At 50.2% G+C, this 26,126-nt stretch overlaps 1 protein-coding gene across 4 annotated transcripts in view; it reads right to left on the bottom strand.

Annotated features, from left to right (window-relative positions):
• The window catches only part of PPP2R5E (protein phosphatase 2 regulatory subunit B'epsilon), an 890,208-nt gene extending 882,261 nt beyond the window's left edge, over positions 1–7,947 (bottom strand). For 2 of the 4 annotated variants that reach the window (XM_069638243.1, XM_069638244.1), the window contains exon 1: positions 7,702–7,942. The gene's annotated coding sequence lies outside the window, so the exon portion shown is untranslated. Of the gene's footprint in view, positions 1–7,701 lie in introns of all 4 variants that reach the window. The other 2 variants (XM_069638241.1, XM_069638242.1) reach the window with 2 other exon arrangements.
• Positions 7,948–26,126: the final 18,179 nt, after the last annotated feature.

Raw genomic sequence — 26,126 nt, 5'->3', positions numbered from 1 at the left:
AGCATTGGCAGCGGTCAAGACAAGGTCTCACGAGGGGCGAGCGTGACTGAAAGACCTCAATGAGCACACAGAGTAAAGGACACTTACAAATCACTCCCAGTCAGGTGTATATATATTAAAAATACAAATACATTTATGTCAACGCCTTTGAGATTCAACACACAATAAGAAAATCACAGTAATACTTCTAAGCGAACACAATCCTATCAATACAAGAACTGTATGTTCAACACTATGCACACCTCTATTTAGGATGGTAATTGTATCAAGGTAACTTTGTAGAATTCTGGGTATTTAAAGTTATTTGATTTTAAGAAAATTTGAGGTGCAGGGGTGAATATCTCAACCTTGGCATCTGGGTCGGTACTGGACAAAAAAAAAAAAGAAGGTGGATGTTCCCAACTTGGGGAACTCCCGTCCCCTGCACACTATCCAAGATCTGTATAAACAGAAAAATAATTTGACAATGAGGTGTACTCTCATGAGACAATGTAATGTAACACTGTCATCTAGAGTCACCAAAAGGACTTCATATGTTTTTAGGAAAGTTCATAAATTCTTAATTTGTCATGGGTCAGATTGAACAACAATTTCCAATCAAAACATAATGTAAATAAGTACAGTAACAAGATTTTCACACAAGAATTTGGTTTTAATTCATAATGCGATCACCCAACGCGTTTCGAGATTTCTCTCTTCATCAGGGGTACATAACTCGAGAATTTTCATCATTTCTATGGAAAAAATGTTTTTTAGAATAAGTAAAAATTTGCAATCAACAATTAATTCAACATTCAGAGCTTGATGTTTCAATGTAAACAATGACAAAGTATCCTCATTATAGTATATCCTATCTCAACCATTTTGTAAGGAACATTTTTTTATATAGTAAATTGCAATTTTATGCATACTGTTGTGAATTTTATAAGTAATCCTACAATTTAGAGAGTGTTAATCTAAAAAGAGTTAGCTTTCTAACCTTGTGTGTAGATTTAAAGGTTCCACTGGTTGTCTTGTCCCTCAACATCAAAAAAAGGACTGGTATAACAAATGCACATAGTTGCCTATGGAAAGGAAAGTACATAATGGCTTGAGAGAAGTATATAATAAGTCAAGGTTTTCGCTAAAGTAAATAGTGATAATGCTTTTACTGTGGTGAAGAATTGCAGAGAATTGATAAACATTTGTTTGTTTGGACAATAAGACACTTATAATTGCTTGGGCATATTCGATCTGTCTATGTTACTAAGTTTAGCAAGTTTTATCTGTAAAAAGACGTGTTTATAAAGAGAAAGGCTAACCTGTTAGGGATACGTAAAAAACGTCAATCAGGAGGCGGAGGTAGATTGGTAACAGGAAGATCAACGTGAACATTCTAAGTGTCACTGAGCGGACGCCTCTTAACTGCAAAGATAAGTAAGTATCGTTTTAGTAAGGTGCTTATAAAGCACAGAGTAGTGGCTGTATGAGCCTGTGCTCATGAGGACTTACTTAGAAACGAAGAAGCGCGGGACGCTGTAGCAAACGCAGTAGCCGACGCGTCGCGCTGGAGCTTGTTGGCCTGCAGTGTGTGTTTACTATTTATACCGTATACCGTCATAGCAATGATGTAGGCACGCAAATGCGTGCTCTTAAAAAAGTAGTCCTCTCGGGGGACGCGCACGCGTAGTGCGGCATTGTTTACTATACTTTTTTTTTTTAATAGTTTTATATACTATACACTTTACAGATAAGACTTGCTAAACTTAGTAACATAGACAGATCGAATATGCCCAAGCAATTATAAGTGTCTTATTGTCCAAACAAACAAATGTTTATCAATTCTCTGCAATTCTTCACCACAGTAAAAGCATTATCACTATTTACTTTTGCGAAAACTTTGAATTATATACTTCTCTCAAGCCATTATGTACTTTCCTTTCCATAGGCAACTACGTGCATTTGTTTTACCAGTCCTTTTTTTGATGTTGAGGGACAAGACAACCAGTGGAACCTTTAAATCTACACACAAGGTTAGAAAGCTAACTCTTTTTAGATTAACACTCTCTAAATTGTAGGATTACTTATAAAATAAATTCACAACAGTATGCATAAAATTGCAATTTACTATATAAAAAAAATGTTCCTTACAAAATGGTTGAGATAGGATATACTATAATGAGGATACTTTGTCATTGTTTACATTGAAACTTCAAGCTCTGAATGTTGAATTAATTGTTGATTACAAATTTTTACTTATTCTAAAAAACATTTTTTCCATAGAAATGATGAAAATTCTCGAATTATGTACCCCTGATGAAGAGAGAAATCTCGAAACGCGTTGGGTGATCGCATTATGAATTAAAACCAAATTCTTGTGTGAAAATCTTGTTACTGTACTTATTTACATTATGTTTTGATTGGAAATTGTTGTTCAATCTGACCCATAACAAATTAAGAATTTATGAACTTTCCTAAAAACATATGAAGTCCTTTTGGTGACTCTAGATGACAGTGTTACATTACATTGTCTCATGAGAGTACACCTCATTGTCAAATTATTTTTCTGTTTATACAGATCTTGGATAGTGTGCAGGGGACGGGAGTTCCCCAAGTTGGGAACATCCACCTTACTTTTTTTTTTTACAATCCTATCAATATACATATATACAAAACCAATGGGGTCTAAAGGGTTAATGCACGAAATGGGTCCACAACCCAAAAGGGAAGGAAGCAGGTAATGCAAATAGTGTTAGGCCATTCTGCATCAAACACAATCCTGACTGAAAGGCAGTCCAATACCTAAGAAGAGCGGAGCCTATTGCTCAAATGTACTTGCAATGTTGGCGCATGCGGTAGTGCAGTTGGGCAAAACGGGGTCTCTTCAAGGGTCTGTAGCAGCTCAGGAAGGTGGGTGAGCTGATGCAAAATAAGTTCCCACTATTCATGGAGGGTTTCCCCAACAGGGCAGAGCAGGTTCCAGAGTACGGGAATAGTTCGCACTAGCAATTGAAAGGGGCCTGCAGGGACCACTTGTGCATAAAAATGGATGGATGCACTAGGGGCCACTGGTTAGGGTTGCAATTACTCACTGACCCCCGGCGCACTCCGGACCAAACTTCGGCAGTCGAGTCCACTTCGGCTGAAGGTTCAAATGCGGCAATTGCGCGGCTCTGCAGCTTTCAGTGACGAAGACACAGCGTTGATTCCCAAATGGGACAGTGTCGATTTCTCCGCTCCTGGTGGATGGAGCAGGCCAGTTCCGTTGTAGCAGGATTCAGGACACAGAGGAGCACAGCTGCAATGAACTTGCAAAGTTCGTCACCACGGCTGGGCGACACGGTAACAGTGTATACTCCTGTTCAGGTACACTAACTTAACTCCAGACCTGGGAACGAAAACTATACAAAATTCGGCGTGAGAGTACCGTGAACACAGGGCTTGCGATGTACCACGTCTTAAGGGCTTCCGCGAAACGGCGGCGGTATCATGGGAAAGGACCTATGCAAGCTGGTCAACCCACTGGTTGGCCCAGGGCCTTTCAAAAAGGCGTACTTGCAGGTTGTGATGAAGGTGCAGAGAATAGTTGCTCCGACTATTCTAATGGGTCGAAGTGTCTTCGCAGACCATCTAGGACGACCGGATGCAGAGGAGTCCAGCAGGACGACAGCGGGCTCAGGGTGCCAAACCGTCCAGCGTATCACCAGGAGTTAGTCGACTTGGCTTCTTAGTTTCAGGATACTTGGATCCCATCCTTCGTTCAGTGAGAACTCCAGAGATCGACATGGTATGGGTGTTTGGGGCCCTTCTCTTATCCAAAGTCTCCTTTATGCCAAAACGAAGATCTGCTCACACACAGGCACAACATAAGTGGACCAATCATGGACCATGGTGATCCAAGGCATTCACAGCACTCCAGACTCTCTGGCACCCAGGATGTGTATTGGAGCTAGACAGGCCAGCCCACATCCTGGGGGCGCAAACTCAAGGCATGCAGAAGCCCGCGAAAGATTGGGGCTTTGCGGGAAAATGCATGACAAATAAGGACTGACCCGGGTCGGCTCGACCTGGGGAAGATGAAGGGGCAAGATGGCCAAAGGACAGGATAAAGAACCTTGTGGCATGGCCATTTTGGAGCCAGGCACCCTAACTGCGCCAAACACGGTTTACCTGGCAGGAAAGGGTTAAAAATACACTAAAAGATATGCTGCCACCAGCAATGTCCAAGGCACATCTGCACTTCTAAAAAAAAAATCCTTCGAGAGTTACTAGGTCCTTTAGAAATGACAGGAAGACCCAAGTGTACTGCACTGTACTGTAAGGTACATTGTACACTTGTTACATGTTGCAGAAAAGTTGCAACATTGACAAGGACTAAGGGAATCAAAGTCTCCCAGCACTGACTGTCTTAAGAGCATGTCAGTTTCCCCATAAAAAGTGAGCGAATGCCCAGAGTAGTGCAGCTGAGGGCTGTGCTCCTCTGGTAAAGTGAAACTAGGGTGTTTAAACAAAGCAAAAAGTTGGGGGGTACACAACTGGAGGGAAAATTACACATTGAATGGAAACTTTCCTAACAGGTGGAAAATACTAAGACAATTCTTCATTCCATCAACAATGCAACTGAAAGAGGAGCTACAAAACAACCTATGATTGCATGGGACACAGATGGAGTCCTTGCTGCTTTAAGAAAGTGCACCCCTCTCTCCTCCAGTATTACTATGCACCTACTTGAAAAACACATTTCAATTCCTCTCGCAAGGCTCGTTGAAGGCTTCTGCATTGCCTGCTTTTCACAGAAATTATTGATCTCTTGTTACTTTCGCAAAACACAGGGCCAGACTCACATTTTCCTCACTTAAACTGCCACAAACTTACAGATAGACCTGCACTATTTGTTTTTGTATTTGCAAACAGGCCTTTCTCTCGCAGAGATCTGCAACCTGTGGCTCTTCAGACGTTTTGGACTACAACACCCATGATCCCTCACCACGGACTATACAAGCTAGAGCTGATGGGAGTTGTCAGGCCTCCAGATAAGGGGCGTACCAGGCCTTTTTACGCGTGAAAATCTTGTCAATATGACAGCTTTAATATCCTGCATACATTAACACACAGGTTTAGAACAGATAGCAGTGCAAAGGGCAAGTTACTGGACAGAAACCAGAACGCCTATTTAGATTGTTATCTACATGGATGTAATTGCAAGCCAAGGAGAAAAGCCTGAAACAAGAATTTTTATTTATGAAGCCTTTCAAAAAAAGGAACCAGACACTGCGATAAAAGGAATGGTTTCCTTCCATTCAGCTTCTGCTGTGTGGTGTGTAGATGTTCATGGAGAAAACAGAAGCACTGAGCATATTTATTTTCCTAGCATTTTAGTATTGTATAATAAGATGGAAAACTAAGTTGCAATTGAGAATTAATCTTTTTGCAACAAAGTATGCTCCCCCCACCGCCCAGTGAAAGCAAACCAGTATTGCACAATTGTATTTTTCTGAGTTCCTGTGCTGTATATAATCATGCAGAGGCAGATAGTTTTACACTTTTAATTTAAATGTACACTCCAATTATAAAAATAGTGTGTAAAATGAGGAGAATGCACAGGCTAGTTTACTTCCCTTCAACCTTGCAGTCAATGGGGTACATTATTATAAATGGTCAGTGGCAACAGAGTTTGCTCAAGGGTGAATGAGTGTCGTTACATCAATCACAGGCGTTATAGCCCCTCAAATCTTCAAGACTACAATTAAAACCTCCAAAACCTGAACAGGAAGTACAAGCACTGCTAAAAAAAAAAATACAAAAAAAAATACAAAAACAAAATCCTACTATTAAATTTACAAAATGAAAGTTAGATTTGTAATTGAATTAGAAACTCAGTAAAGCCTATCCCTGTGATAATCCAGATAGGTATTTAAATTTAGTGCTTCATGCATGGTTTGTCTAACATCTAGGCACTGTGAGCATTAATAACGACCGCTGACGGAGGTTAGCCAATAAGACGCTCAGCCATTTGAGCACTCAATGTGATATGTGCGTGATCTGTAGATTACAGGTTCTAATCTCGGCAAGGCCAACTCAGCATTTCCAGGTCACCATCTTCGGTTTGGTGATCATTGTGATAAATACGTTCTATGTACATCGCTTTGCCAAAATCGCTATATGGATAACAATTTGATCATAAGATTAGGTATAGAATTTAGCATGAAGTCCTTGCCTCTGCACTGTTGTATCATAGGTTAGACATACCTCTAGGTAGTAATTGTTCCAGGATGTGAGGACTTTCATTAAACATCAAAATACAATGCTGCTATCGAACCTCAAAACAGAATACAATACAATTCAGGTTTGCTTTTACTAATTGACTAGGTTTTTGTGTTTTTAGCATTTCAATATACACAGGACAAATCAAATGGTCAGACCTTAAATAAATAATGAAAGGTGTATTCTGTCACAATGCAGAAAGCTGCTGCATAGTAGTGATTTCCATACAGTTTTTGCACGCATTGTCTGGATGTCACATGCATTTTACTCTCTTGGAAAGTACAAAACTAATGTTCACTCGCTTGAAATGACATTTCCTTTCAAAGTTTAAAAATGGGGAGTAAAAATACTCCCACCTCAAAATCTTATCTGGAGCACTGGGAGTTGTAGATCCAAACATTTGGAGATTCAACGGCTGAAGGTGCCCTGTGTAACTGCATTACTGTGTTGTGATGTTTCTAATAACATTAATTAATTATAAACTTTTAAGTGTAAAAAAAACATTTTGCCCCTGCATGCTTTTTGCACCGCAACATAACACTAAAGGAAATGCAGGTCAGGTGGCTGTACCAGGCTCTTCCCGTATTTGCCGAAATACCCCTGGATTACTAGGTTGTCAGGTTGAGCCTATTGGAAAGTTGTTAGCTTCTTGAATGCTCGACAGTCTCAGCTCAATAGCACTTGCCCTGTGCACGTCACACTTTGCAAGCAGGACCTGGCTGGTATTACGTTGGGTTAAGAGCTGCTGATAATCCTCGGATGATGGAGCAGGAGAGGGCACGATATTCATTTGACCATATTACGTAGGCGGTGGGGGTGTCTTGGTACTGCATGGTGTGTTTAACACTTGTCCTGGGAGTTCATCCCCAAGTCTAGGATGGTCCTATTGTGCATGTTTCGTATAGAGCAGCTTTGACAGCCACCGTCCCAAGTCTCCTGTCTTTGCATTCTCCTAAGTTGCCAAATAGCCGCTTTACTTTCTCATGGCGGTCACTGCGCAAGTCACCGCTGCACAGGCTTGCCCAATCCAGAGGGGTGGGACTTGCAAAGCATCTGCAGCCTGGATGGGTAGAGAGGTGGGCCCTGCAGTGGGCCCAGGGGGGTGCATTTAGCAAGGTAGGATGCCTGCACTGCTGTGCACCCTGCAGGACCCGTGCAGCGGCCCTGGAGGTTCTGCTCCCACCGGGGGTGCACCCCGCAGGTCTCCTGCACAGGGACGGAGCTGTGCACCGGCCCTGGGGGCTCTGCTCCCACCGGGGGTGCACCCCCCAGGGCTCCTGCACAGGGACGGAGCTGTGCACCCTGCAGGACCCGTGCAGCGGCCCTCTGCAGCCCCCCCCCCCATGCTTGGAGGGCTACTTGTGCAGAGTGGGGTCAGTGAAGTGTGCGGCTGCACCCCTCCTGCCGGGTCCCAGGGATGCACCCCTGCAGCGCCCCCTCCCGGGGGCACGGGCTTACCTTTGAGCCGCAGGTCCAGGCTCGGAGGAGCTGCCGCCTGGGGAGGGCAGGTGCGGGCTACGGGCGGGGGCCGTGCGGGTCAGGGCTCCTCCGGGAGGGGCTGCTGCTGAGGGGGCGGCGGTGGCTCGGTGCAGGCCTTTCGTCTCCAGCCCCGGCTCTTCCTGTTACTCCGAGGATCCTCCGGGTCCCATCAGAGGCAGCGAGCGGTTCCCATCACAGGAAACGACCTAGCGACGACGCTGCAGTCACGTGACCCGCGCGCGTCAGGACGCACGCACGCACGCGTCGTGACGCAAAACGCCCTGTCCTCCCTCTCCTCCCCTCCGCCGGGGAAGAAGGGGGGGGGGGGAGAGGCCTTGACTCATCCCATAACCAGGCAATGCAGCAGTGCTGGGCTACTTACCTCCTCTGTAATCATGAGAAGGGTCATGGGGGTCATGGACTACTTCCAGTTCCTAAAGGGGTGCTGGGCCACTCATCCCATAACCAGGCAATGCAGCAGTGCTGGGCTACTTACCTCCTCTGTAATCATGAGAAGGGTCATGGGGGTCATGGACTACTTCCAGTTCCTAAAGGGGTGCTGGGCCACTCATCCCATAACCTAACCAGGCAATGCAGCAGTGCTGGGCTACATACCTCCTCTGTAATCATGAGAAGGGTCATGGACTACTTCCAGTTCCTAAAGGGGGGCTGGGCCACTCATCCCATAACCAGGCAATGCAGCAGTGCTGGGCTACTTACCTCCTCTGTAATCATGAGAAGGGTCATGGACTACTTCCAGTTCCTAAAGGGGTGCTGGGCCACTCATCCCATAACCAGACAATGCAGCAGTGCAGGGCTACTTACCTCCTCTGTAATCATGAGACGGGTCATGGACTACTTCCAGTTCCTAAAGGGGTGCTGGGCCACTCATCCCATAACCAGGCAATGCAGCAGTGCTGGGCTACTTACCTCCTCTGTAATCATGAGAAGGGTCATGGGGGTCATGGACTACTTCCAGTTCCTAAAGGGGGGCTGGGCCACTCATCCCATAACCAGGCAATGCAGCAGTGCTGGGCTACATACCTCCTCTGTAATCATGAGAAGGGTCATGGACTACTTCCAGTTCCTAAAGGGGGGCTGGGCCACTCATCCCATAACCAGGCAATGCAGCAGTGCTGGGCTACTTACCTCCTCTGTAATGAGAAGGGTCATGGACTACTTCCAGTTCCTAAAGGGGGGCTGGGCCACTCATCCCATAACCAGGCAATGCAGCAGTGCTGGGCTACATACCTCCTCTGTAATCATGAGAAGGGTCATGGACTACTTCCAGTTCCTAAAGGGGGGCTGGGCCACTCATCCCATAACCAGGCAATGCAGCAGTGCTGGGCTACTTACCTCCTCTGTAATCATGAGAAGGGTCATGGACTACTTCCAGTTCCTAAAGGGGTGCTGGGCCACTCATCCCATAACCAGACAATGCAGCAGTGCAGGGCTACTTACCTCCTCTGTAATCATGAGACGGGTCATGGACTACTTCCAGTTCCTAAAGGGGTGCTGGGCCACTCATCCCATAACCAGGCAATGCAGCAGTGCTGGGCTACTTACCTCCTCTGTAATCATGAGAAGGGTCATGGGGGTCATGGACTACTTCCAGTTCCTAAAGGGGGGCTGGGCCACTCATCCCATAACCAGGCAATGCAGCAGTGCTGGGCTACTTACCTCCTCTGTAATCATGAGAAGGGTCATGGGGGTCATGGACTACTTCCAGTTCCTAAAGGGGGGCTGGGCCACTCATCCCATAACCAGGCAATGCAGCAGTGCTGGGCTACTTACCTCCTCTGTAATGAGAAGGGTCATGGACTACTTCCAGTTCCTAAAGGGGGGCTGGGCCACTCATCCCATAACCAGGCAATGCAGCAGTGCTGGGCTACTTACCTCCTCTGTAATCATGAGAAGGGTCATGGACTACTTCCAGTTCCTAAAGGGGTGCTGGGCCACTCATCCCATAACCAGACAATGCAGCAGTGCAGGGCTACTTACCTCCTCTGTAATCATGAGAAGGGTCATGGACTACTTCCAGTTCCTAAAGGGGGGCTGGGCCACTCATCCCATAACCAGGCAATGCAGCAGTGCTGGGCTACTTACCTCCTCTGTAATCATGAGAAGGGTCATGGGGGTCATGGACTACTTCCAGTTCCTAAAGGGGTGCTGGGCCACTCATCCCATAACCTAACCAGGCAATGCAGCAGTGCTGGGCTACATACCTCCTCTGTAATCATGAGAAGGGTCATGGACTACTTCCAGTTCCTAAAGGGGGGCTGGGCCACTCATCCCATAACCAGGCAATGCAGCAGTGCTGGGCTACTTACCTCCTCTGTAATGAGAAGGGTCATGGACTACTTCCAGTTCCTAAAGGGGGGCTGGGCCACTCATCCCATAACCAGGCAATGCAGCAGTGCTGGGCTACATACCTCCTCTGTAATCATGAGAAGGGTCATGGACTACTTCCAGTTCCTAAAGGGGGGCTGGGCCACTCATCCCATAACCAGGCAATGCAGCAGTGCTGGGCTACTTACCTCCTCTGTAATCATGAGAAGGGTCATGGACTACTTCCAGTTCCTAAAGGGGTGCTGGGCCACTCATCCCATAACCAGACAATGCAGCAGTGCAGGGCTACTTACCTCCTCTGTAATCATGAGACGGGTCATGGACTACTTCCAGTTCCTAAAGGGGTGCTGGGCCACTCATCCCATAACCAGGCAATGCAGCAGTGCTGGGCTACTTACCTCCTCTGTAATCATGAGAAGGGTCATGGGGGTCATGGACTACTTCCAGTTCCTAAAGGGGGGCTGGGCCACTCATCCCATAACCAGGCAATGCAGCAGTGCTGGGCTACATACCTCCTCTGTAATCATGAGAAGGGTCATGGACTACTTCCAGTTCCTAAAGGGGGGCTGGGCCACTCATCCCATAACCAGGCAATGCAGCAGTGCTGGGCTACTTACCTCCTCTGTAATGAGAAGGGTCATGGACTACTTCCAGTTCCTAAAGGGGGGCTGGGCCACTCATCCCATAACCAGGCAATGCAGCAGTGCTGGGCTACATACCTCCTCTGTAATCATGAGAAGGGTCATGGACTACTTCCAGTTCCTAAAGGGGGGCTGGGCCACTCATCCCATAACCAGGCAATGCAGCAGTGCTGGGCTACTTACCTCCTCTGTAATCATGAGAAGGGTCATGGACTACTTCCAGTTCCTAAAGGGGTGCTGGGCCACTCATCCCATAACCAGACAATGCAGCAGTGCAGGGCTACTTACCTCCTCTGTAATCATGAGACGGGTCATGGACTACTTCCAGTTCCTAAAGGGGTGCTGGGCCACTCATCCCATAACCAGGCAATGCAGCAGTGCTGGGCTACTTACCTCCTCTGTAATCATGAGAAGGGTCATGGGGGTCATGGACTACTTCCAGTTCCTAAAGGGGGGCTGGGCCACTCATCCCATAACCAGGCAATGCAGCAGTGCTGGGCTACTTACCTCCTCTGTAATCATGAGAAGGGTCATGGGGGTCATGGACTACTTCCAGTTCCTAAAGGGGGGCTGGGCCACTCATCCCATAACCAGGCAATGCAGCAGTGCTGGGCTACTTACCTCCTCTGTAATGAGAAGGGTCATGGACTACTTCCAGTTCCTAAAGGGGGGCTGGGCCACTCATCCCATAACCAGGCAATGCAGCAGTGCTGGGCTACTTACCTCCTCTGTAATCATGAGAAGGGTCATGGACTACTTCCAGTTCCTAAAGGGGTGCTGGGCCACTCATCCCATAACCAGACAATGCAGCAGTGCAGGGCTACTTACCTCCTCTGTAATCATGAGAAGGGTCATGGACTACTTCCAGTTCCTAAAGGGGGGCTGGGCCACTCATCCCATAACCAGGCAATGCAGCAGTGCTGGGCTACTTACCTCCTCTGTAATCATGAGAAGGGTCATGGACTACTTCCAGTTCCCAAAGGGCTGCTGGGCCACTCATCCCATAACCAGGCAATGCAGCAGTGCTGGGCTACTTACCTCCTCTGTAATCATGAGAAGGGTCATGGACTACTTCCAGTTCCCAAAGGGCTGCTGGGCCACTCATCCCATAACCAGGCAATGCAGCAGTGCTAGGCTACTTACCTCCTCTGTAATCATGAGAAGGGTCATGGACTACTTCCAGTTCCTAAAGGGGGGCTGGGCCACTCATCCCATAACCAGGCAATGCAGCAGTGCTGGGCTACTTACCTCCTCTGTAATCATGAGAAGGGTCATGGGGGTCATGGACTACTTCCAGTTCCTAAAGGGGGGCTGGGCCACTCATCCCATAACCAGGCAATGCAGCAGTGCTGGGCTACTTACCTCCTCTGTAATGAGAAGGGTCATGGACTACTTCCAGTTCCTAAAGGGGGGCTGGGCCACTCATCCCATAACCAGGCAATGCAGCAGTGCTGGGCTACTTACCTCCTCTGTAATCATGAGAAGGGTCATGGACTACTTCCAGTTCCTAAAGGGGTGCTGGGCCACTCATCCCATAACCAGACAATGCAGCAGTGCAGGGCTACTTACCTCCTCTGTAATCATGAGAAGGGTCATGGACTACTTCCAGTTCCTAAAGGGGGGCTGGGCCACTCATCCCATAACCAGGCAATGCAGCAGTGCTGGGCTACTTACCTCCTCTGTAATCATGAGAAGGGTCATGGACTACTTCCAGTTCCCAAAGGGCTGCTGGGCCACTCATCCCATAACCAGGCAATGCAGCAGTGCTGGGCTACTTACCTCCTCTGTAATCATGAGAAGGGTCATGGACTACTTCCAGTTCCTAAAGGGGGGCTGGGCCACTCATCCCATAACCAGGCAATGCAGCAGTGCTGGGCTACTTACCTCCTCTGTAATCATGAGAAGGGTCATGGACTACTTCCAGTTCCTAAAGGGGGGCTGGGCCACTCATCCCATAACCAGGCAATGCAGCAGTGCTGGGCTACTTACCTCCTCTGTAATCATGAGAAGGGTCATGGACTACTTCCAGTTCCCAAAGGGCTGCTGGGCCACTCATCCCATAACCAGGCAATGCAGCAGTGCTGGGCTACTTACCTCCTCTGTAATCATGAGAAGGGTCATGGACTACTTCCAGTTCCTAAAGGGGGGCTGGGCCACTCATCCCATAACCAGGCAATGCAGCAGTGCTGGGCTACTTACCTCCTCTGTAATCATGAGAAGGGTCATGGACTACTTCCAGTTCCTAAAGGGGTGCTGGGCCACTCATCCCATAACCAGGCAATGCAGCAGTGCTGGGCTACTTACCTCCTCTGTAATCATGAGAAGGGTCATGGACTACTTCCAGTTCCTAAAGGGGTGCTGGGCCACTCATCCCATAACCAGGCAATGCAGCAGTGCTGGGCTACTTACCTCCTCTGTAATCATGAGAAGGGTCATGGACTACTTCCAGTTCCTAAAGGGCTGCTGGGCCACTCATCCCATAACCAGGCAATGCAGCAGTGCTGGGCTACTTACCTCCTCTGTAATCATGAGAAGGGTCATGGACTACTTCCAGTTCCTAAAGGGGTGCTGGGCCACTCATCCCATAACCAGGCAATGCAGCAGTGCTGGGCTACTTACCTCCTCTGTAATCATGAGAAGGGTCATGGACTACTTCCAGTTCCTAAAGGGGTGCTGGGCCACTCATCCCATAACCAGGCAATGCAGCAGTGCTGGGCTACTTACCTCCTCTGTAATCATGAGAAGGGTCATGGACTACTTCCAGTTCCCAAAGGGCTGCTGGGCCACTCATCCCATAACCAGGCAATGCAGCAGTGCTGGGCTACTTACCTCCTCTGTAATCATGAGAAGGGTCATGGACTACTTCCAGTTCCTAAAGGGGTGCTGGGCCACTCATCCCATAACCAGGCAATGCAGCAGTGCTGGGCTACTTACCTCCTCTGTAATCATGAGAAGGGTCATGGACTACTTCCAGTTCCTAAAGGGGGGCTGGGCCACTCATCCCATAACCAGGCAATGCAGCAGTGCTGGGCTACTTACCTCCTCTGTAATCATGAGAAGGGTCATGGACTACTTCCAGTTCCTAAAGGGGTGCTGGGCCACTCATCCCATAACCAGGCAATGCAGCAGTGCTGGGCTACTTACCTCCTCTGTAATCATGAGAAGGGTCATGGACTACTTCCAGTTCCTAAAGGGGGGCTGGGCCACTCATCCCATAACCAGGCAATGCAGCAGTGCAGGGCTACTTACCCCCTCTGTAGTGAGAAGGGTCATGGACTACTTCCAGTTCCTAAAGGGAGGCTGGGCCACTCATCCCATAACCAGGCAATGCAGCAGTGCTGGGCTACTTACCTCCTCTGTAATCATGAGAAGGGTCATGGACTACTTCCAGTTCCTAAAGGGGGGCTGGGCCACTCATCCCATAACTAGGCAATGCAGCAGTGCTGGGCTACTTACCTCCTCTGTAATCATGAGAAGGGTCATGGACTACTTCCAGTTCCTAAAGGGGGGCTGGGCCACTCATCCCATAACCAGGCAATGCAGCAGTGCTGGGCTACTTACCTCCTCTGTAATCATGAGAAGGGTCATGGACTACTTCCAGTTCCTAAAGAGGGGCTTGGCCACTCATCCCATAACCAGGCAATGCAGCAGTGCTGGGCTACTTACCTCCTCTGTAATCATGAGAAGGGTCATGGACTACTTCCAGTTCCTAAAGGGGGGCTGGGCCACTCATCCCATAACCAGGCAATGCAGCAGTGCAGGGCTACTTACCTCCTCTGTAATCATGAGAAGGGTCATGGACTACTTCCAGTTCCTAAAGGGGGGCTGGGCCACTCATCCCATAACCAGGCAATGCAGCAGTGCTGGGCTACTTACCTCCTCTGTAATCATGAGAAGGGTCATGGACTACTTCCAGTTCCTAAAGGGGTGCTGGGCCACTCATCCCATAACCAGGCAATGCAGCAGTGCTGGGCTACTTACCTCCTCTGTAATCATGAGAAGGGTCATGGACTACTTCCTGTTCCTAAAGGGGGGCTTGGCCACTCATCCCATAACCAGGCAATGCAGCAGTGCTGGGCTACTTACCTCCTCTGTAATCATGAGAAGGGTCATGGACTACTTCCAGTTCCTAAAGGGGGGCTGGGCCACTCATCCCATAACCAGGCAATGCAGCAGTGCAGGGCTACTTACCTCCTCTGTAATCATGAGAAGGGTCATGGACTACTTCCAGTTCCTAAAGGGGGGCTGGGCCACTCATCCCATAACCAGGCAATGCAGCAGTGCTGGGCTACTTACCTCCTCTGTAATGAGAAGGGTCATGGACTACTTCCAGTTCCTAAAGGGGGGCTGGGCCACTCATCCCATAACCAGGCAATGCAGCAGTGCAGGGCTACTTACCCCCTCTGTAGTGAGAAGGGTCATGGACTACTTCCAGTTCCTAAAGGGGTGCTGGGCCACTCATCCCATAACCAGGCAATGCAGCAGTGCTGGGCTACTTACCTCCTCTGTAATCATGAGAAGGGTCATGGACTACTTCCAGTTCCTAAAGGGGTGCTGGGCCACTCATCCCATAACCAGGCAATGCAGCAGTGCTGGGCTACTTACCTCCTCTGTAATCATGAGAAGGGTCATGGACTACTTCCAGTTCCTAAAGGGGTGCTGGGCCACTCATCCCATAACCAGGCAATGCAGGAGTGCTGGGCTACTTACTCCCTCTGTAGTGAGAAGGGTCATGGACTACTTCCAGTTCCTAAAGGGGTGCTGGGCCACTCATCGCATAACCAGGCAATGCAGCAGTGCTGGGCTACTTACCTCCTCTGTAATCATGAGAAGGGTCATGGACTACTTCCAGTTCCTAAAGGGGGGCTGGGCCACTCATCCCATAACCAGGCAATGCAGCAGTGCTGGGCTACTTACCTCCTCTGTAATGAGAAGGGTCATGGACTACTTCCAGTTCCTAAAGGGGGGCTGGGCCACTCATCCCATAACCAGGCAATGCAGCAGTGCTGGGCTACTTACCTCCTCTGTAATCATGAGAAGGGTCATGGACTACTTCCAGTTCCTAAAGGGGTGCTGGGCCACTCATCCCATAACCAGGCAAAGCAGGAGTGCTGGGCTACTTACTCCCTCTGTAGTGAGAAGGGTCATGGACTACTTCCAGTTCCTAAAGGGGTGCTGGGCCACTCATCGCATAACCAGGCAATGCAGCAGTGCTGGGCTACTTACCTCCTCTGTAATGAGAAGGGTCATGGACTACTTCCAGTTCCTAAAGGGGGGCTGGGCCACTCATCCCATAACCAGGCAATGCAGCAGTGCTGGGCTACTTACCTCCTCTGTAATCATGAGAAGGGTCATGGACTACTTCCAGTTCCTAAAGGGGTGCTGGGCCACTCATCCCATAACCAGGCAATGCAGGAGTGCTGGGCTACTTACTCCCTCTGTAGTGAGAAGGGTCATGGACTACTTCCAGTTCCTAAAGGGGGGCTGGGCCACTCATCCCATAACCAGGCAATGCAGCAGTGCTGGGCTACTTACCTCCTCTGTAATCATGAGAAGGGTCATGGACTACTTCCAGTTCCTAAAGGGGGGCTGGGCCACTCATCCCATAACCAGGCAATGCAGCAGTGCTGGGCTACTTACCTCCTCTGTAATCATGAGAAGGGTCATGGACTACTTCCAGTTCCTAAAGAGGGGCTTGGCCACTCATCCCATAACCAGGCAATGCAGCAGTGCTGGGCTACTTACCTCCTCTGTAATCATGAGAAGGGTCATGGACTACTTCCAGTTCCTAAAGGGGGGCTGGGCCACTCATCCCATAACCAGGCAATGCAGCAGTGCAGGGCTACTTACCTCCTCTGTAATCATGAGAAGGGTCATGGACTACTTCCAGTTCCTAAAGGGGGGCTGGGCCACTCATCCCATAACCAGGCAATGCAGCAGTGCTGGGCTACTTACCTCCTCTGTAATCATGAGAAGGGTCATGGACTACTTCCAGTTCCTAAAGGGGTGCTGGGCCACTCATCCCATAACCAGGCAATGCAGCAGTGCTGGGCTACTTACCTCCTCTGTAATCATGAGAAGGGTCATGGACTACTTCCAGTTCCTAAAGGGGGGCTTGGCCACTCATCCCATAACCAGGCAATGCAGCAGTGCTGGGCTACTTACCTCCTCTGTAATCATGAGAAGGGTCATGGACTACTTCCAGTTCCTAAAGGGGGGCTGGGCCACTCATCCCATAACCAGGCAATGCAGCAGTGCAGGGCTACTTACCTCCTCTGTAATCATGAGAAGGGTCATGGACTACTTCCAGTTCCTAAAGGGGGGCTGGGCCACTCATCCCATAACCAGGCAATGCAGCAGTGCTGGGCTACTTACCTCCTCTGTAATGAGAAGGGTCATGGACTACTTCCAGTTCCTAAAGGGGGGCTGGGCCACTCATCCCATAACCAGGCAATGCAGCAGTGCAGGGCTACTTACCCCCTCTGTAGTGAGAAGGGTCATGGACTACTTCCAGTTCCTAAAGGGGTGCTGGGCCACTCATCCCATAACCAGGCAATGCAGCAGTGCTGGGCTACTTACCTCCTCTGTAATCATGAGAAGGGTCATGGACTACTTCCAGTTCCTAAAGGGGTGCTGGGCCACTCATCCCATAACCAGGCAATGCAGCAGTGCTGGGCTACTTACCTCCTCTGTAATCATGAGAAGGGTCATGGACTACTTCCAGTTCCTAAAGGGGTGCTGGGCCACTCATCCCATAACCAGGCAATGCAGGAGTGCTGGGCTACTTACTCCCTCTGTAGTGAGAAGGGTCATGGACTACTTCCAGTTCCTAAAGGGGTGCTGGGCCACTCATCGCATAACCAGGCAATGCAGCAGTGCTGGGCTACTTACCTCCTCTGTAATCATGAGAAGGGTCATGGACTACTTCCAGTTCCTAAAGGGGGACTGGGCCACTCATCCCATAACCAGGCAATGCAGCAGTGCTGGGCTACTTACCTCCTCTGTAATGAGAAGGGTCATGGACTACTTCCAGTTCCTAAAGGGGGGCTGGGCCACTCATCCCATAACCAGGCAATGCAGCAGTGCTGGGCTACTTACCTCCTCTGTAATCATGAGAAGGGTCATGGACTACTTCCAGTTCCTAAAGGGGTGCTGGGCCACTCATCCCATAACCAGGCAATGCAGGAGTGCTGGGCTACTTACTCCCTCTGTAGTGAGAAGGGTCATGGACTACTTCCAGTTCCTAAAGGGGTGCTGGGCCACTCATCGCATAACCAGGCAATGCAGCAGTGCTGGGCTACTTACCTCCTCTGTAATGAGAAGGGTCATGGACTACTTCCAGTTCCTAAAGGGGGGCTGGGCCACTCATCCCATAACCAGGCAATGCAGCAGTGCTGGGCTACTTACCTCCTCTGTAATCATGAGAAGGGTCATGGACTACTTCCAGTTCCTAAAGGGGTGCTGGGCCACTCATCCCATAACCAGGCAATGCAGGAGTGCTGGGCTACTTACTCCCTCTGTAGTGAGAAGGGTCATGGACTACTTCCAGTTCCTAAAGGGGTGCTGGGCCACTCATCGCATAACCAGGCAATGCAGCAGTGCTGGGCTACTTACCTCCTCTGTAATGAGAAGGACCATGGACTACTTCCAGTTCCTAAAGGGGTGCTGGGCCACTCATCCCATAACCAGGCAATGCAGCAGTGCTGGGCTACTTACCTCCTCTGTAATCATGAGAAGGGTCATGGACTACTTCCAGTTCCTAAAGGGGGGCTGGGCCTCTTATCCCATAACCAGGCAATGCAGCAGTGCTGGGCTACTTACCTCCTCTGTAATCATGAGAAGGGTCATGGACTACTTCCAGTTCCTAAAGGGGGGCTGGGCCACTCATCCCATAACCAGGCAATACAGCAGTGCTGGGCTACTTACCTCCTCTGTAATCATGAGAAGGGTCATGGACTACTTCCAGTTCCTAAAGGGGTGCTGGGCCACTCATCCCATAACCAGGCAATGCAGCAGTGCAGGGCTACTTACCTCCTCTGTAATCATGAGAAGGGTCATGGACTACTTCCAGTTCCTAAAGGGGGGCTGGGCACTCATCCCATAACCAGGCAATGCAGCAGTGCAGGGCTACTTACCTCCTCTGTAATCATGAGAAGGGTCATGGACTACGTCCAGTTCCTAAAGGGGGGCTGGGCCTCTTATCCCATAACCAGGCAATGCAGCAGTGCTGGGCTACTTACCTCCTCTGTAATCATGAGAAGGGTCATGGACTACTTCCAGTTCCTAAAGGGGGGCTGGGCCACTCATCCCATAACCAGGCAATGCAGCAGTGCTGGGCTACTTACCTCCTCTGTAATCATGAGAAGGGTCATGGACTACTTCCAGTTCCTAAAGGGGTGCTGGGCCACTCATCCCATAACCAGGCAATGCAGCAGTGCAGGGCTACTTACCTCCTCTGTAATCATGAGAAGGGTCATGGACTACTTCCAGTTCCTAAAGGGGGGCTGAGCCACTCATACCATAACCAGGCAATGCAGCAGTGCTGGGCTACTTACCTCCTCTGTAATCATGAGAAGGGTCATGGACTACTTCCAGTTCCTAAAGGGGGGCTGGGCCACTCATCCCATAACCAGGCAATACAGCAGTGCAGGGCTACTTACCTCCTCTGTAATCATGAGAAGGGTCATGGACTACTTCCAGTTCCTAAAGGGGTGCTGGGCCACTCATCCCATAACCAGGCAATGCAGCAGTGCTGGGCTACTTACCTCCTCTGTAATCATGAGAAGGGTCATGGACTACTTCCAGTTCCTAAAGGGGTGCTGGGCCACTCATCCCATAACCAGGCAATGCAGCAGTGCTGGGCTACTTACCCCCTCTGTACTGAGAAGGGTCATGGACTACTTCCAGTTCCTAAAGGGGTGCTGGGCCACTCATCCCATAACCAGGCAATGCAGCAGTGCTGGGCTACCTACCTCCTCTGTAATCATGAGAAGGGTCATGGACTACTTCCAGTTCCTAAAGGGGTGCTGGGCCACTCATCCCATAACCAGGCAATGCAGCAGTGCAGGGCTACTTACCTCCTCTGTAATCATGAGAAGGGTCATGGACTACTTCCAGTTCCTAAAGGGGGGCTGGGCCACTCATCCCATAACCAGGCAATGCAGGAGTGCTGGGCTACTTACTCCCTCTGTAGTGAGAAGGGTCATGGACTACTTCCAGTTCCTAAAGGGGGGATGGGCCACTCATCCCATAACCAGGCAATGCAGGAGTGCTGGGCTACTTATCCCCTCTGTAGTGAGAAGGGTCATGGACTACTTCCAGTTCCTAAAGGGGGGCTGGGCCACTCATCCCATAACCAGGCAATGCAGCAGTGCTGGGCTACTTACCTCCTCTGTAATCATGAGAAGGGTCATGGACTACTTCCAGTTCCTAAAGGGGTGCTGGGCCACTCATCCCATAACCAGACAATGCAGCAGTGCAGGGCTACTTACCTCCTCTGTAATCATGAGAAGGGTCATGGACTACTTCCAGTTCCTAAAGGGGGGCTGGGCCACTCATCCCATAACCAGGCAATGCAGCAGTGCAGGGCTACTTACCTCCTCTGTAATCATGAGAAGGGTCATGGACTACTTCCAGTTCCTAAAGGGGGGCTGAGCCACTCATACCATAACCAGGCAATGCAGCAGTGCTGGGCTACTTACCTCCTCTGTAATCATGAGAAGGGTCATGGACTACTTCCAGTTCCTAAAGGGGGGCTGGGCCACTCATCCCATAACCAGGCAATGCAGCAGTGCAGGGCTACTTACCTCCTCTGTAATCATGAGAAGGGTCATGGACTACTTCCAATTCCTAAAGGGGGGCTGGGCCACTCATCCCATAACCAGGCAATGCAGCAGTGCTGGGCTACTTACCTCCTCTGTAATGAGAAGGGTCATGGACTACTTCCAGTTCCTAAAGGGGGGCTGGGCCACTCATCCCATAACCAGGCAATGCAGGAGTGCTGGGCTACTTACCTCCTCTGTAATCATGAGAAGGGTCATGGACTACTTCCAGTTCCTAAAGGGGTGCTGGGCCACTCATCCCATAACCAGGCAATGCAGCAGTGCAGGGCTACTTACCTCCTCTGTAATCATGAGAAGGGTCATGGACTACTTCCAGTTCCTAAAGGGGGGCTGGGCCACTCATCCCATAACCAGGCAATGCAGCAGTGCTGGGCTACTTACCTCCTCTGTAATCATGAGAAGGGTCATGGACTACTTCCAGTTCCTAAAGGGGTGCTGGGCCACTCATCCCATAACCAGGCAATGCAGCAGTGCAGGGCTACTTACCTCCTCTGTAATCATGAGAAGGGTCATGGACTACTTCCAGTTCCTAAAGGGGGGCTGGGCCACTCATCCCATAACCAGGCAATGCAGCAGTGCTGGGCTACTTACCTCCTCTGTAATCATGAGAAGGGTCATGGACTACTTCCAGTTCCTAAAGGGGTGCTTGGCCACTCATCGCATAACCAGGCAATGCAGCAGTGCTGGGCTACTTACCTCCTCTGTAATCATGAGAAGGGTCATGGACTACTTCCAGTTCCTAAAGGGGGGCTTGGCCACGCATCCCATAACCAGGCAATGCAGCAGTGCTGGGCTACTTACCTCCTCTGTAATCATGAGAAGGGTCATGGACTACTTCCAGTTCCTAAAGGGGTGCTGGGCCACTCATCCCATAACCAGGCAATGCAGCAGTGCTGGGCTACATACCTCCTCTGTAATCATGAGAAGGGTCATGGACTACTTCCAGTTCCTAAAGGGGTGCTGGGCCACTCATCCCATAACCAGGCAATGCAGCAGTGCTGGGCTACTTACCTCCTCTGTAATCATGAGAAGGGTCATGGACTACTTCCAGTTCCTAAAGGGGGGCTTGGCCACTCATCCCATAACCAGGCAATGCAGCAGTGCTGGGCTACTTACCTCCTCTGTAATCATGAGAAGGGTCATGGACTACTTCCAGTTCCTAAAGGGGGGCTGGGCCACTCATCCCATAACCAGGCAATGCAGCAGTGCAGGGCTACTTACCTCCTCTGTAATCATGAGAAGGGTCATGGACTACTTCCAGTTCCTAAAGGGGGGCTGGGCCACTCATCCCATAACCAGGCAATGCAGGAGTGCTGGGCTACTTACTCCCTCTGTAGTGAGAATGGTCATGGACTACTTCCAGTTCCTAAAGGGGGGATGGGCCACTCATCCCATAACCAGGCAATGCAGGAGTGCTGGGCTACTTATCCCCTCTGTAGTGAGAAGGGTCATGGACTACTTCCAGTTCCTAAAGGGGGGCTGGGCCACTCATCCCATAACCAGGCAATGCAGCAGTGCTGGGCTACTTACCTCCTCTGTAATCATGAGAAGGGTCATGGACTACTTCCAGTTCCTAAAGGGGTGCTGGGCCACTCATCCCATAACCAGACAATGCAGCAGTGCAGGGCTACTTACCTCCTCTGTAATCATGAGAAGGGTCATGGACTACTTCCAGTTCCTAAAGGGGGGCTGGGCCACTCATCCCATAACCAGGCAATGCAGCAGTGCAGGGCTACTTACCTCCTCTGTAATCATGAGAAGGGTCATGGACTACTTCCAGTTCCTAAAGGGGGGCTGAGCCACTCATACCATAACCAGGCAATGCAGCAGTGCTGGGCTACTTACCTCCTCTGTAATCATGAGAAGGGTCATGGACTACTTCCAGTTCCTAAAGGGGGGCTGGGCCACTCATCCCATAACCAGGCAATGCAGCAGTGCAGGGCTACTTACCTCCTCTGTAATCATGAGAAGGGTCATGGACTACTTCCAATTCCTAAAGGGGGGCTGGGCCACTCATCCCATAACCAGGCAATGCAGCAGTGCTGGGCTACTTACCTCCTCTGTAATGAGAAGGGTCATGGACTACTTCCAGTTCCTAAAGGGGGGCTGGGCCACTCATCCCATAACCAGGCAATGCAGGAGTGCTGGGCTACCTACCTCCTCTGTAATCATGAGAAGGGTCATGGACTACTTCCAGTTCCTAAAGGGGTGCTGGGCCACTCATCCCATAACCAGGCAATGCAGCAGTGCAGGGCTACTTACCTCCTCTGTAATCATGAGAAGGGTCATGGACTACTTCCAGTTCCTAAAGGGGGGCTGGGCCACTCATCCCATAACCAGGCAATGCAGCAGTGCTGGGCTACTTACCTCCTCTGTAATCATGAGAAGGGTCATGGACTACTTCCAGTTCCTAAAGGGGTGCTGGGCCACTCATCCCATAACCAGGCAATGCAGCAGTGCAGGGCTACTTACCTCCTCTGTAATCATGAGAAGGGTCATGGACTACTTCCAGTTCCTAAAGGGGGGCTGGGCCACTCATCCCATAACCAGGCAATGCAGCAGTGATGGGCTACTTACCTCCTCTGTAATCATGAGAAGGGTCATGGACTACTTCCAGTTCCTAAAGGGGTGCTTGGCCACTCATCGCATAACCAGGCAATGCAGCAGTGCTGGGCTACTTACCTCCTCTGTAATCATGAGAAGGGTCATGGACTACTTCCAGTTCCTAAAGGGGGGCTTGGCCACTCATCCCATAACCAGGCAATGCAGCAGTGCTGGGCTACTTACCTCCTCTGTAATCATGAGAAGGGTCATGGACTACTTCCAGTTCCTAAAGGGGTGCTGGGCCACTCATCCCATAACCAGGCAATGCAGCAGTGCTGGGCTACATACCTCCTCTGTAATCATGAGAAGGGTCATGGACTACTTCCAGTTCCTAAAGGGGTGCTGGGCCACTCATCCCATAACCAGGCAATGCAGCAGTGCTGGGCTACTTACCTCCTCTGTAATCATGAGAAGGGTCATGGACTACTTCCAGTTCCCAAAGGGCTGCTGGGCCACTCATCCCATAACCAGGCAATGCAGCAGTGCTAGGCTACTTACCTCCTCTGTAATCATGAGAAGGGTCATGGACTACTTCCAGTTCCTAAAGGGGGGCTGGGCCACTCATCCCATAACCAGGCAATGCAGCAGTGCTGGGCTACTTACCTCCTCTGTAATCATGAGAAGGGTCATGGACTACTTCCAGTTCCTAAAGGGGGGCTGGGCCACTCATCCCATAACCAGGCAATGCAGCAGTGCTGGGCTACTTACCTCCTCTGTAATCATGAGAAGGGTCATGGACTACTTCCAGTTCCCAAAGGGCTGCTGGGCCACTCATCCCATAACCAGGCAATGCAGCAGTGCTAGGCTACTTACCTCCTCTGTAATCATGAGAAGGGTCATGGACTACTTCCAGTTCCTAAAGGGGGGCTGGGCCACTCATCCCATAACCAGGCAATGCAGCAGTGCTGGGCTACTTACCTCCTCTGTAATCATGAGAAGGGTCATGGGGGTCATGGACTACTTCCAGTTCCTAAAGGGGGGCTGGGCCACTCATCCCATAACCAGGCAATGCAGCAGTGCTGGGCTACTTACCTCCTCTGTAATGAGAAGGGTCATGGACTACTTCCAGTTCCTAAAGGGGGGCTGGGCCACTCATCCCATAACCAGGCAATGCAGCAGTGCTGGGCTACTTACCTCCTCTGTAATCATGAGAAGGGTCATGGACTACTTCCAGTTCCTAAAGGGGTGCTGGGCCACTCATCCCATAACCAGACAATGCAGCAGTGCAGGGCTACTTACCTCCTCTGTAATCATGAGAAGGGTCATGGACTACTTCCAGTTCCTAAAGGGGGGCTGGGCCACTCATCCCATAACCAGGCAATGCAGCAGTGCTGGGCTACTTACCTCCTCTGTAATCATGAGAAGGGTCATGGACTACTTCCAGTTCCTAAAGGGGGGCTGGGCCACTCATCCCATAACCAGGCAATGCAGCAGTGCTGGGCTACTTACCTCCTCTGTAATCATGAGAAGGGTCATGGACTACTTCCAGTTCCTAAAGGGGTGCTGGGCCACTCATCCCATAACCAGGCAATGCAGCAGTGCTGGGCTACTTACCTCCTCTGTAATCATGAGAAGGGTCATGGACTACTTCCAGTTCCTAAAGGGGGGCTGGGCCACTCATCCCATAACCAGGCAATGCAGCAGTGCAGGGCTACTTACCCCCTCTGTAGTGAGAAGGGTCATGGACTACTTCCAGTTCCTAAAGGGAGGCTGGGCCACTCATCCCATAACCAGGCAATGCAGCAGTGCTGGGCTACTTACCTCCTCTGTAATCATGAGAAGGGTCATGGACTACTTCCAGTTCCTAAAGGGGGGCTGGGCCACTCATCCCATAACTAGGCAATGCAGCAGTGCTGGGCTACTTACCTCCTCTGTAATCATGAGAAGGGTCATGGACTACTTCCAGTTCCTAAAGGGGGGCTGGGCCACTCATCCCATAACCAGGCAATGCAGCAGTGCTGGGCTACTTACCTCCTCTGTAATCATGAGAAGGGTCATGGACTACTTCCAGTTCCTAAAGAGGGGCTTGGCCACTCATCCCATAACCAGGCAATGCAGCAGTGCTGGGCTACTTACCTCCTCTGTAATCATGAGAAGGGTCATGGACTACTTCCAGTTCCTAAAGGGGGGCTGGGCCACTCATCCCATAACCAGGCAATGCAGCAGTGCAGGGCTACTTACCTCCTCTGTAATCATGAGAAGGGTCATGGACTACTTCCAGTTCCTAAAGGGGGGCTGGGCCACTCATCCCATAACCAGGCAATGCAGCAGTGCTGGGCTACTTACCTCCTCTGTAATCATGAGAAGGGTCATGGACTACTTCCAGTTCCTAAAGGGGTGCTGGGCCACTCATCCCATAACCAGGCAATGCAGCAGTGCTGGGCTACTTACCTCCTCTGTAATCATGAGAAGGGTCATGGACTACTTCCTGTTCCTAAAGGGGGGCTTGGCCACTCATCCCATAACCAGGCAATGCAGCAGTGCTGGGCTACTTACCTCCTCTGTAATCATGAGAAGGGTCATGGACTACTTCCAGTTCCTAAAGGGGGGCTGGGCCACTCATCCCATAACCAGGCAATGCAGCAGTGCAGGGCTACTTACCTCCTCTGTAATCATGAGAAGGGTCATGGACTACTTCCAGTTCCTAAAGGGGGGCTGGGCCACTCATCCCATAACCAGGCAATGCAGCAGTGCTGGGCTACTTACCTCCTCTGTAATGAGAAGGGTCATGGACTACTTCCAGTTCCTAAAGGGGGGCTGGGCCACTCATCCCATAACCAGGCAATGCAGCAGTGCAGGGCTACTTACCCCCTCTGTAGTGAGAAGGGTCATGGACTACTTCCAGTTCCTAAAGGGGTGCTGGGCCACTCATCCCATAACCAGGCAATGCAGCAGTGCTGGGCTACTTACCTCCTCTGTAATCATGAGAAGGGTCATGGACTACTTCCAGTTCCTAAAGGGGTGCTGG

Source organism: Ambystoma mexicanum, chromosome 14, assembly GCF_040938575.1.
Source record: "Ambystoma mexicanum isolate Mex_15411 chromosome 14, UKY_AmexF1_1, whole genome shotgun sequence".
Taxonomy (NCBI): domain Eukaryota; kingdom Metazoa; phylum Chordata; class Amphibia; order Caudata; family Ambystomatidae; genus Ambystoma; species Ambystoma mexicanum.
The sequence above is the reverse complement of the archived record's forward strand: the minus strand, read 5'-3'. Positions and strand labels throughout refer to the sequence as shown.